Raw genomic sequence first — 11,848 nt, 5'->3', positions numbered from 1 at the left:
GTTGGGGGTACCACAATGAGGGATTTTGTGTGGGAGGAAAATATGGGAATTGAAGCACTTTCTACTAAAACTTATTAAACAATGTGGAGTTGCTTCAGAAAATGCTTCACAAAATCATTGGTTATATATATATATATATATATATATATGTATATTCTGTGTCTTTTATCCACAGATGCTTAACTTCAGTTTTAGTCATGAAGTCAAGGAGCATAAAAAATGATCAGTTGCATCCTGGAGTTTCTGAGCAGAAGATTATTCAGTAAGGAATGACTGACTTACAGGCAAAAATATATATGTATATATGAAGTACTGAAAATATTGCAGATAAGGGGAGTGTCTATGGGCTGAATCACAAATTCCTCAAAAATTTACATTTATCCATTTTTTTTAGTTCAGAAAACAATATTGCTTGACCAATTCTACTTCTCATGGTTATTTTTCAAAGTTTTGAAGAACTTTTCAAGACACTTATTTTGCTTTATCTCTAGCAAATTCTACCCCTATTGTGAGCTTATGGTATCCTACATTATATATATAGAAACAAAGCAAAAACAAAAACAAAACAGTATTTCACTCAAAAGCATTCTATTTTCCTGAAAAAAAATAAAAATAAATATATATATATATATTAGAGCTATACAGACACTGAGCCACAGTTCACATCTATTGTATTCAGACTACATTGCTTCTTACATTAAACTGTCCTACCTTCTCCTTCTTTCTGACAGGGGAAGGCTCATACTGGAGAGATCTCTACAAATGTGTATGTTTTTAGACAAGATGGAAAATTTAGGGAGGCTGGTAATGAACTGCAGGCTTTTTTTCATTGGGGTTATGATGGCTTCTCAATTTCATAAGCAAAGAGGTACAGAGCCTATCAAATATTTATTCTTACTCTTTGTTATGTGCTGCTTATCTTCTAAGAAACCAGTCCGTTAGAGAAGAGTATTTGGTCCAATGATCAGGAATTTTGTATTAGATTTCTTGGTTTGTAGTTTTAATGCTCAAACAGTTGTTCTTGAAATACTTTTCCTTAACTATCCAACTGAAGAAATATTTTTCATCTAATTTAGAAAACTTGTGATTTCTATCACAAATTTATTTTATTTTATTTTATTTTATTTTATTTTATTTTATTTATTTTATTTTATTTTATTTTATTTATTTTATTTTATTTTATATTTTATGTTTTTTTAAGAAACAGGGCTGTTTTCCCAATATCACAGGTAAGGAAAACCATATGGTTCAACAACTACAGAAGTAGCTACACAACACATGAGTATGAAATAAGCTGGGGAAAAAAAAGGGAAGGAAATTCAGAGTAAGGGTTGAAGGTCCTTCTCCATCAAGTGGAATAAAGTTGCTGCAGCCCCAGGTGAATATTATTGCCAGAGAGCTAATGAAAGTGTCCCTGCCTCTGTCATCTCTCTTTACTGCAGCATCCCTGTCCTTCTGCGATTGCTCCTTGCTATACATGCATGCTCTAGCCTAAGCAGATGAGCCTAACACTCTCATCATGTACCATCTTTCTGAACCCAAGTGAAAGGGGACGCAAATTACTAATCTACTTGGCAACTGGGGCTGCTCTCCCTCTGGGTGCTCCCCAGCAGCCTGTGCATGCTCAGCAAATAAATTAGCAGTCTGCACAGACTCTACAATAGTCTGAATTTGGTGCTTGGTCATTTGGTTACCAAAGATAGTTATTGCACTGTGAAAGAAACTGGGGGGGGGGGGCAGATGTGAAAATGTATGATATTGATTTAGTAAAGGAAAGTGAATGTATTGGTTAAATACATACTCTGGTATGCATACTTTTGGGATAACAATCATTATTTATCCGTTAGACATTTATGGCTTCTTCAGAAATTTTATCATTGTATAAATTCATTCTTGGACACCTTATAAAAGTATAGTTTTGACAGTGTAATAGTCAATTAAAAAAAAAAAAAGCTTCAAGAATACTGAACTAGAGATTTGGTGGTTTCCATCTTAATGCAGCGCCACTCAAAAATACCAGATCCAGGTTTTGAGACCTTGAATGGTCTTTCATGATATGAAATCAGAAACCAGGCCTTCTTCTTCCTTCCTGAAAGCACACGTTAAAAGTGGATTGCTAATTTGATACCAGGTTAATCCAACTGCTTCCTCTCCATGTATACATTTGGTGAATTTGAAAACCTTTCTAAAACATCACTAACAGAAAATGCACAATGAGAGTTTCCAATACACTGAATTTCAGCCGTGCAGTTTTTCCTCCTCAAAGCACCATGAGAGATAATGTATTAATCTCTTGCCAAATTCCTATTTTCAAATCAAAGCTGTTTATGGTTTTACTTATTTAGTTGCATGAGGGCAGAGAATGGCTTTTATCACCTTCTAATACATTTCATACCTGCATAACATAAAAAGCAGATTGGGCCAAATGTTCAGCAAATTAGGGGGAAAAGACTGGTTTTCTTGTTGCTTACAACGTGAAGTGTAAACCTGTGAAAGTATTTTAAGATAAAAATACTGCCATTCGTCTATTTCTAGGAAACACTCCAAGCAGACTTCTGCAACAATAAGGTTGCATATTGTTTTGAATAACATATTAATAAATCCAGCTTTAAATAGTAGTGGTGGCTGTGAAGGATAACCAGGAAACTTATACACTAGCACAATAATTAACATTAAAGAGGCTGCAGCTAAAAGATTTACCACTGTATTTCCGATATTTAGGTAGAGTCTATAACAAAATAATAATAACCTGAAATGAAAATCCACACCTGTGCTCATACTTACATAATGTTGTACTAATTAGGTTTGTCACAAAACCTAATGCTTTACAAAAGCAGTTTATTGTTTATGAAAAGACATTACTAAGAAAACTTCTTAACCTTGTAGAATTCTAGTCACCACTAATTGCTGAGTTCTATGAAAAACAAATATTGGATATTTATAAGAATTTTTTGTACTTCTTCTTTAATGCTCTAATGTGAAATAGCTGTTGTAAGATCCTATTAAGCTTGTCTGAAATATGTGTTGGCAGAAAAAAAAAAAAAGTGAGATTTTGGGTACATGTCGTTGTTGTGTTAGGATCTTTCAAAGATTTTTTTTTTTCTTTTTGCTTATGCTCCATTTACAAAGGGGCAAATGATTGAATTCGCTTCACTGAATTGAACTTATACAGCTTCCTGCTGGGTTCTGGGGAGCATTTATGGAACACCACCTGGAGGGCAGCTGCTCTTTTCTCCTAGCCCTGAATATCATTAAATTTCAACAGCAACATGACACACTGTAGAAAATTTTGTTTTAAGGCTGCACTCTTCTGTGCTGTTGTTGTCAAGAGTGGAGAGAAGGGGGGTGCCATTCTCGAAAGAGATAGCAATAGTTTTCATTCCTTGTCTGCAAGTGCCCATGACCAGGAAAAGCAAGATGACTAGAAATATAAAAGGCATTTAAAAAAAAAAGAGGAAAGAAAAAAGAAAGAAAAAGATATGCATTTCAAAACACTACATCATCTAAATGTAAGTACCTATGGCTTGTGCTGAAGCACTCATGATTTAACTTCATATTTGAGCTGCAGAATGTCTTTATTTAAAAAAGAGAGCAATTGCTAACCTTATCTTGCACATGTGGCTGACATTGGAGCTGCCCTAAAAACTCATTTTCTTGTAACTATTTGCTTAAGCATTTCACTAACAGATGAAACCTGAAGAGAACATTGCAGTGAAATGCTGTGAAACACTGCTTCATACCTATGCCTTCCAAAAGGGGCAAGTATCTGTGGCTTAGGCCCTTTCTGTGTTTTGCACACTTTAAACTGTTTTTGTTGTTGTTGTTTGGTGTTTTTTTTTTTTAAATTTTGTTTTCATTACAGTTAAGAAACCTTTTGTATTATGAGCAGAGGTCAGATGGGATCAGTTTATGGCAGCTCACCTTTATTGCTGTGCTTTAATATTTTTCCCCCTCTAGTTTCCACCCTGTAAGTGCCAATCCCAATCTGAAGCAAGAACTGCATCCCATCAGGAATTCCAGCCTACTGCCCAGCCATTTGTATGCTTCTCATATTCCCTGAAGTCCACATAAGTCATCTTGCTGATACTAGCAGGAAGCTGGCAGAGTGATTGGAAATAAAAATCTATATACAGTAAGTGTTATTAATGTGATTTCTTTGCTTAGTGCCTTGACGTAAAAAATCTGTATTATTAATTAACTCCTATTTCTGCACACTTCAGTCTCTACATTTCCCTTCTCTCTATGTTGTACCTTTTCTCCTTACCCTCTTTCACATTTACATCAACACCCAATTCTCCTCCTCTTTCTCCTTAGTTAACCATTAAAACTCCTAATAGCAACACTAGTGTGGTCTCCGAAAAGAGATGGAGAGCTCAACAATTGGTTACCAATTAATATTTTTCTGTAATACAAATGATTGATATTTTCTTCCAAAGCAAAATCCAGAAACATGTGATTTGGTCAAAATCATGATGTTACTGGAAAACAAACAAATGAAAAACAAACAAACAAAAAACAATGACTTTCAAACAGCAGTGAGAAATTACTACTACAAACAGAACAATCTTGATTTAAAAAAAAAAAAATCTGAATAAACATTAAATTCCTATTTCTTGTTGAATTAATTTAGAAGTCTACTTAAAATAGAAAAAAAAAATATATAACTTATATTCAAATTTAAATATCCATGCTCTTACATTGACATGTCTAAATCAGACCTTTTCATAGTGCTTTTCCTGAGCAGCAGGTCATCCTTCAATTCCATTTTATCTGGGTACTCTTTCAAAATTCACACTGACTACAAGTATCTGCACCCTAGGGACAATGAAGGACCACAGGCCTTCACACAGAAGAGTGACTTTACCTGAATTGGACTAAGTGGTTTAACAGTACAAAAACAGTATAAATTTTTGCTGCATGGCTGCTGGAAGTGACTTATACTAAACTTTCTTATGGGAAGAAAATTTCATATTTGAAACAACCTTAACCCTTGAGTATTAACCTGAGGACCTGATGGGGATCAATGCTGGCAAATCAGCTGTGACCACTGAGATTATACAGAGTAAGGGCTGCAGGAGTTTCTGCTAATTCGCAAGCCCAGATCCAAATACAAAAAAAATATTTTGTTTTCCTGGGACAACCAATAGTTAGCCATCCTGAAAGCCAGGGCAGGGGGCAGGTAGAAGAGAGGCAGAATGTGAGGATACTAAACTGCTCTCTGAAAACAAACAATATTTCTCAGGATCGGGCCCACATTTTCCAAGCTCAGTGCTCAGGAAAACTAGAAAGGCTTTTTCTGTATTACAAGAAAACTCGTACTTAGTGAAGCCATTGAGTCTGTCTATATTTCTTCTGCTACAGCAATCTTGGTGCAAATGAAAACCTGTATCCGATGAACACCAAATAATGGATTTTCAAACTAGCACTGAAATGGAAAAGATCTTTCTGGGTAAGACTGGTGTCTAGATAAAATGTAAATTCAATCACTCAGTGAAGTGATTCTGAATAATCAGAAACGCATACAGCCAGTAAAATACATTACCAGAGTAACACAGAAATGGAATATGACAATATTTTCTTTTTCTGCTTGGGGATAGAAGTAGATGGTTCTCCCAGATAATAATCCTGTTTCAGGAGAAAACTGTTCACCTTAAAATAAATAAATAAGCATGCTTCCATTTAATCTATTTCGCTAGTTGGGTTGATCTTTACCCTGGCTCAAAATGGGAACAATTGCATTGTAAAAACTGTCTTTTCAAACATGACTTCTCTGTGTACATATTCATTTAGACTCAAGACTGTGCGGTGAAGAATCCACAGGACTGTAATCAGCAGGATTGTATGACTATTCCTGTTCTGACAGGCTTACTGTGTAGCCTTAGATAAATTATCTTGCCATTGGGTCACATCTTCCACTCCAGCTTTGGTTCATTTATGCCTAAATTGCCAAAGTAAGAACTTAGAGAGAAGTCTGAATTTGTGTATAGCAGCTCAGCTGTACCTTTTCTTCTTTTGCAGTTTGGGAAGAAAGGAGATATGAAGGTGTGCAGAATGGGCTGAGCACACTTCTATTAATCTCATTCACACGAGAGATGATTCTTTGTAGTGAATCTACCCTACAAGGTGAGGAATATGCTGGACTGTTTGTATCTGAATGGAGGCTTCAGGCATAAGCCAAGGATTTGGGTCAAGTCTACGATAAAAAAATGGCTTCCTCCATACACTACTTAACCAGCAGCACAGATATTCTTGTAGGTAAAATATCCAGTGGGTAAATCAGGTCCTCACAGCTAAAGCAGAAAACAGAAATGGGGAAGTTGTTTCTAGATCCCTGTACCATCCTTTTCTGACCAGTACCAATGGTGCAGGGAGAACCCCAAAACTACGGTTCCCTTCTCTAAATTGCTGATAATAATTCCTTACCTCAGATGCCAGCTTGATGTGAGATATAAACTGCTGTGCAAAATGCAAATGAAATTAGTTATTAATTTCTGGTTTATTATTGATTGAGCATTTTGTCAAACAAACCATATGATAAGCTGTAATAAACACTTTCTATTCACTGCTCTGACTTACAATTCCTAGTGCGGCAAAACTGAAAAATAAAATCAAGTCTCAGCTGACTTACAAACATCATTAGTAACCATGTCTTGTATGCAAGAACTGGATTCGGGCCATGCTGACACAAGACAATCAGTTTTCTATACTTGCAGGATGCTGTAATGAAATGCCTGATTTGATGAAGTTAGAGGTGTTATGATATTTTCATCATTGTGTAATAAAGCATCAGGAAACCTTCAAGCCTCTAATATTATTGAATATGTTGGTGGTGTTAATACAAACAGTGTGCAGTTTGCAATGTAAGAGAAGCCTAGGGGAAGGAGAAGGACAGACAGTTTGGTTTTTGGTTTAAGGTGGACAGTCTTTTCCAAGTTAATATGTTCATCACCATCATAAAATGATTGGTACAGTCGGGTTTTGCATACACCTGGGACTTCCTGGTATATTTCAGAAATAAGACAAAGCAGATAGAATAAGGAAATGTTTCCCATTTTTACTACAAATCAAAGGTTATTAGAGGGAATTGTATCTTTTTTTTTTTTCTGTTACCTACTTTTTGGTGAATATTTAGTGATTTTGTTGGATATTCTTTTAGAACCCAAAAGAACATGAGGTAATTTTCATAAGAATTAGTAATGCACTTTTATATGCATGCACATTTGCAGTTATGTAGTGGCTTTTATTTTAAGGCTATTATCCAAATTCACAACAAATTAATAAAAATGGAAAATTAAAGCCAGTATCAACTGAAGTGTTGCTTTCCCAGAGTCCCAGTCACACTCAGCATATTTAATTCATTCCTGTGAATTCAGCAGGGCTTTGTGTAGGAATAAAACAAACAACATTTCTATGTGCCTTCATTGGTAGCTACTGTAGAATTTCTTGTGACTGCTGATATTATTTATTACTAGGAGGCCTGTTTGTTTGTTTTCCATTTGGAAAAAAAAAAAAAAAAGAAATGAAACACTTGTTAAATTTATTTCTTTTTGAAACAATGGTAATAGAAAGATTTACATAGGCATAACAAAACAAGGACATAAAGAACTTTATAAAGAACTCCATATAACCTTTTTTTTTTTCTCTCTCTCTAAATATATACAAGCAATAGGAATATTATGTGGTTTGCTTCTTTGTTTAGCAATGAAGCTCTAATTTCCCTTTCCACTGTACAGTTGTTGCACTGCTTTCACTCAGATTTTGCCAGTGCAAACCCAGGCTCAGGGTTGCCAGCAGGAAAAGTCTGCCTGGAGGGAGAAGTCCAGACAGCCCAAGAAGCCCAAATCCCGAGCTTTTCCAAGCAGAGCTCTGCCAAGAGCAGGCAGAAGTAGCTCATATGGGAACACAGCCAGGGCACCTGGTGGATGCATCCACACATCACCCCCAGTGCTCTCACAGTTCCCAGATTAAAAGCACTGCAAAGCAAACCTCGGACTTGTTCCCTGGTGAGGAAGACTCCTGGCCGATCTGATAGGAGAGGTCACGTTATGGCCATGCCCTTGAGTATCTTCAATTATATGACTGGGGAATGACACAGGACAAGGTATCATTTATGAGCGAGGCCCTTCTTAGCAAAACTTCTACAGAATTTTGCAGAATCCTGTTCACTGCATGAGCCCTGTAAATGAAAATTATTTCATGTGCACGTTGCAGAGTGGCTTCTCTGTCGCTCAATAACAGTATACGCAAACGGCAACCGATCAGCAGATCCTGATCAGGCACGCACCTAGGACATGAGACTTGGTAAGTGTCTTCTCTGCGGTTTACGAGTTTACGTTGTTTTCTCCTTCAAGGCATTGAACCCAAATAAATTAGCTTGTTTCTATGTGATAGGTTCAAATGTTATTTGGTTGTAAGTGATGGTGAGGACAGTACAGCTGCTCCACTTTTCTTTAGTAGAGAGGAAAAGGTAAATGATAAATCTGTGTGTGTGTGTGTCTTTTCAGCTGTGAACATGCTTTATATTTCTAACAAGCATATTGGTGCAATCTACAAAGCTATACCAATGTTACACATTTTTGTTGATCCCTTGCTAAATTTTCACATTCTAAGAAGCCTGCTGGATTGAATATATTTTTTTCCTCACTAAAAATAATAAGCAAAAATAATGCAATAGCTATGATAATTATTCAGGAGTTGATAAAGAGAAGCTTTAAGCATATAGAATAAATTAAGTATGTAATATAACAAATCCCATGTGACTCTTAAGTAGTTTCCACCTAAGCAGGTTAACGTGTGCACATATGAGTGTGAAATATTATACAGTGAAACCTGTGTGCCCTAGGAGACTACCCTAGGGTACTGACAAATACTTTACAACATCAAATTACCCATATTAAGCAAACTGGCTCTGCAATTTAACCAGAGATGGTCTATAATTGGTTCAAGGTACAACATTTTTTCCTAAGAGACCCACTAAAGCACTATGGAGTTCAATGTCTATAGGTCAACAATATACATTTATAGCATTATTAATAAACTCTGTCACTTTGAATCATTTTGAATACTTTGAAAGATTTCCTATCAAGCAAACACACAACAACAAAAGGAACTTTAAAAATAATTGCTTTCTTTTTAATTTCATGTAACTGTCTATTGAATATTTCATTAAAATTAAGCTAAAATTAAAATTATTTTAATTCACACGTTTCAAGTTTTTAGTAGAAACAAGTAAACAGCTCTGTTTAAACAAACTTAGTAACAGTAATTTCTGATACTAAATAGCTGAAATCTAATCTCTTATGGGATTATCTTAATTTTTATATATTTTTGTTCAAGTACAATTTTCAGACACTTCTAATAAGAGACATCTCTTCTAAATTGTTCTCCTGCCCTGAAAGTGATTTGGTAAAAATGGCACTAGGGGCTCCAGATTCATTATCACACTGATTTTCCTACCCAATGAGCTCAGTTTGCAAGTAAATTTCTAACTGCCAGCTGCACAAACTCAGCCTGAGTCCTGGATCCCTTCCATCTCATGCATCACCACCAGTAATAAATATCCTGTATGCCAGAATATGCCCTCCATGGCATCTGTGCAGTCCCAGTGCCATCCGTGAATTTGCACAGGTGTTGCTGGGGGCAGACGTTCAAATCAATAGGGTTACACACAAGTGGCTGAGGAAACGATCTGTCAAACAGAACTGCTAGTACTGCAATGATCTGTGGGATGGAAGGAACCCAGCCTGACTTGCAGAGCCTCAGAGAGGTTTTAGTCTCACAACTAGAAACAAAATAATTATTTTGTCTTGCAAACAAAAATTATAAAAAGAGTTGCAGTGAATGTGAAACATCCCAACATTATTTTTATGCAGTTTCTTAGAGCATATGTAATGCCCAAGGAACACATGGAGCTTTTTTTTGCTTGTTTACTTTTTGGTATTTTGTTGCCTTTTATTTTTATTTTTAAGGAGTTATCACTCTGTGATCAGAATGACATTATGAAAAATGGTATCTTGGTATCTTAAAATATCTCCTTGTCTAAAACCAAAGGGCTGTGAAGAAATGACCCATCCATTAAGCCCCAGAGAAACAGTACTGTTTCACAACAAGGTTTTAGGGGGTATAGGAGAGCAACAACACACTTTAGGGTGCTAGACTCTGTCCCACTAAGTCAATTCCAGACCTATACCTTGCATACAGCATACCTGGTTACTAACTAATATGCATACTAACTGCTCAATTTGTAACTCCTGGGTTGTTTCTGTTTACAAACAATGCCCATGGTTTGTCTTTGCTGATCATGTTTTAAAAACATTGGTCAAAGGATGCTGTTGGAGTTACCTACAAGCAGCGAGCAGTTCAAGGGCAGGTCTCTGGTCAGATTTCAGTTACGTGACCAGGCACAGACTTGCACATCAGCTGGTGAGTAAGCAGAGTCCTCAGCTCCAGAAGGAAGTGAGGAAAGAGGAGCTAATCCTGCTCACACTGACAACTTCACTGGGCTTCTGCTGGACCCCTGAGGCAACCCCATCCAGAAGCAGAAGGCCACCCTGCCTGGAAAGTCCCCACATCCTGTACTGGCCTGCCAGAGATCCAGCACCATACTCACCACAGATCTCTGAAGCAAGTATTTTTGGCAAAATAAAGATTTCTGCACACAAAATCAAAGTTAAGTATATCCGGATACTTTACTCTTTATTTTCAAATTTGTGTAAATTTAATTTATCTGGATTTTGATAAGACTAGTTTAGTAATCTCAGATGTTTATTCCATTTCAGTTAAATGAGTATACTTCACCTCTCGTTCTGAAATTTGGTTGCTACACATGGTGGTTCTGGGTGCCTACATACCTTCATTTCCAAAGAAAAGGCTTTGTGGAAATCACAGTCCTATCAATTTCTACTCCAAGAACATGCAGGTGACTAGCATACAGTAGCTGATAGGATGGAAGAGGAAGCCATCTTTCTAGTGATGACAAGGACACTGAGTTTTTCACATGAACTAGCAGCTTAGGATAAAAACTCTAGGGAAGGTAAGCTTCACCAACTCATAAAAAGCACAGCTGATGCATCTTTTCACTGTTTTACACCGTGCTACCGAATGTGAAGTAAGAGCACAGCTTATTTTTATTTTCTCCTTATGAATACAAGACCCAAGAAAATTACATTTATTCCAGAAAAGATCTCTAAGAAATAAATGTGTGATCTAACCTCAGGTGTGACTCCTCCAGTCAGAATTCATCATATGCTTCCCATTAAGGCAAAACTCTTAACACTGTAATTCTTTCTTCCTCCTACAGCTTGTGATTCCCTCCACTTCCCACACCTTGCAGAAGGTGTGTAACTCCAGTTTTTCACATGTACCCCATGCAAAGTCATGCTGGGATCTCCAGACAAAAAGTCTGCAGCACAATTGAGAACAGGCATGAAATAAATAACAGAAAGTAAATTGCACTCATAGTACCATTTGTCTTCAGACGTAGCACAGTAAAAATCTTGGCTTTTCCATTTGCTATTCTTGTTTTGGTAGCCAAAATCTTGCACGAAGTCTGTCACCTGTGTCTTAGAAACATGGATCACTTTTTCAAGCACTGACGGGGGCAGATGTAAGCACATAAGGCCACGTTCAGAGGGCTTATACTCCTGCACGATGCATTTTCTTCCAGCTATCTTCATGGCTTCAGAGGCATCTTGCCAACTTCTAGACTCAGAGACCTCGGTGCTTTTACCAGCATTATATACTCACACTGGTCTACGCTTGGGATAATACATCTCCCCGAAATAGGGCACTAGGGATTCCAGTGTGGACACAGATTTTTAAGATCAGCCTCCATCCAAGGGGCAGGCAT

Source organism: Anser anser, assembly GCF_964211835.1.
Source record: "Anser anser genome assembly, chromosome: 3".
Classification (NCBI taxonomy): Eukaryota; Metazoa; Chordata; class Aves; order Anseriformes; family Anatidae; genus Anser; species Anser anser.
This window is presented reverse-complemented; position numbering follows the sequence as displayed.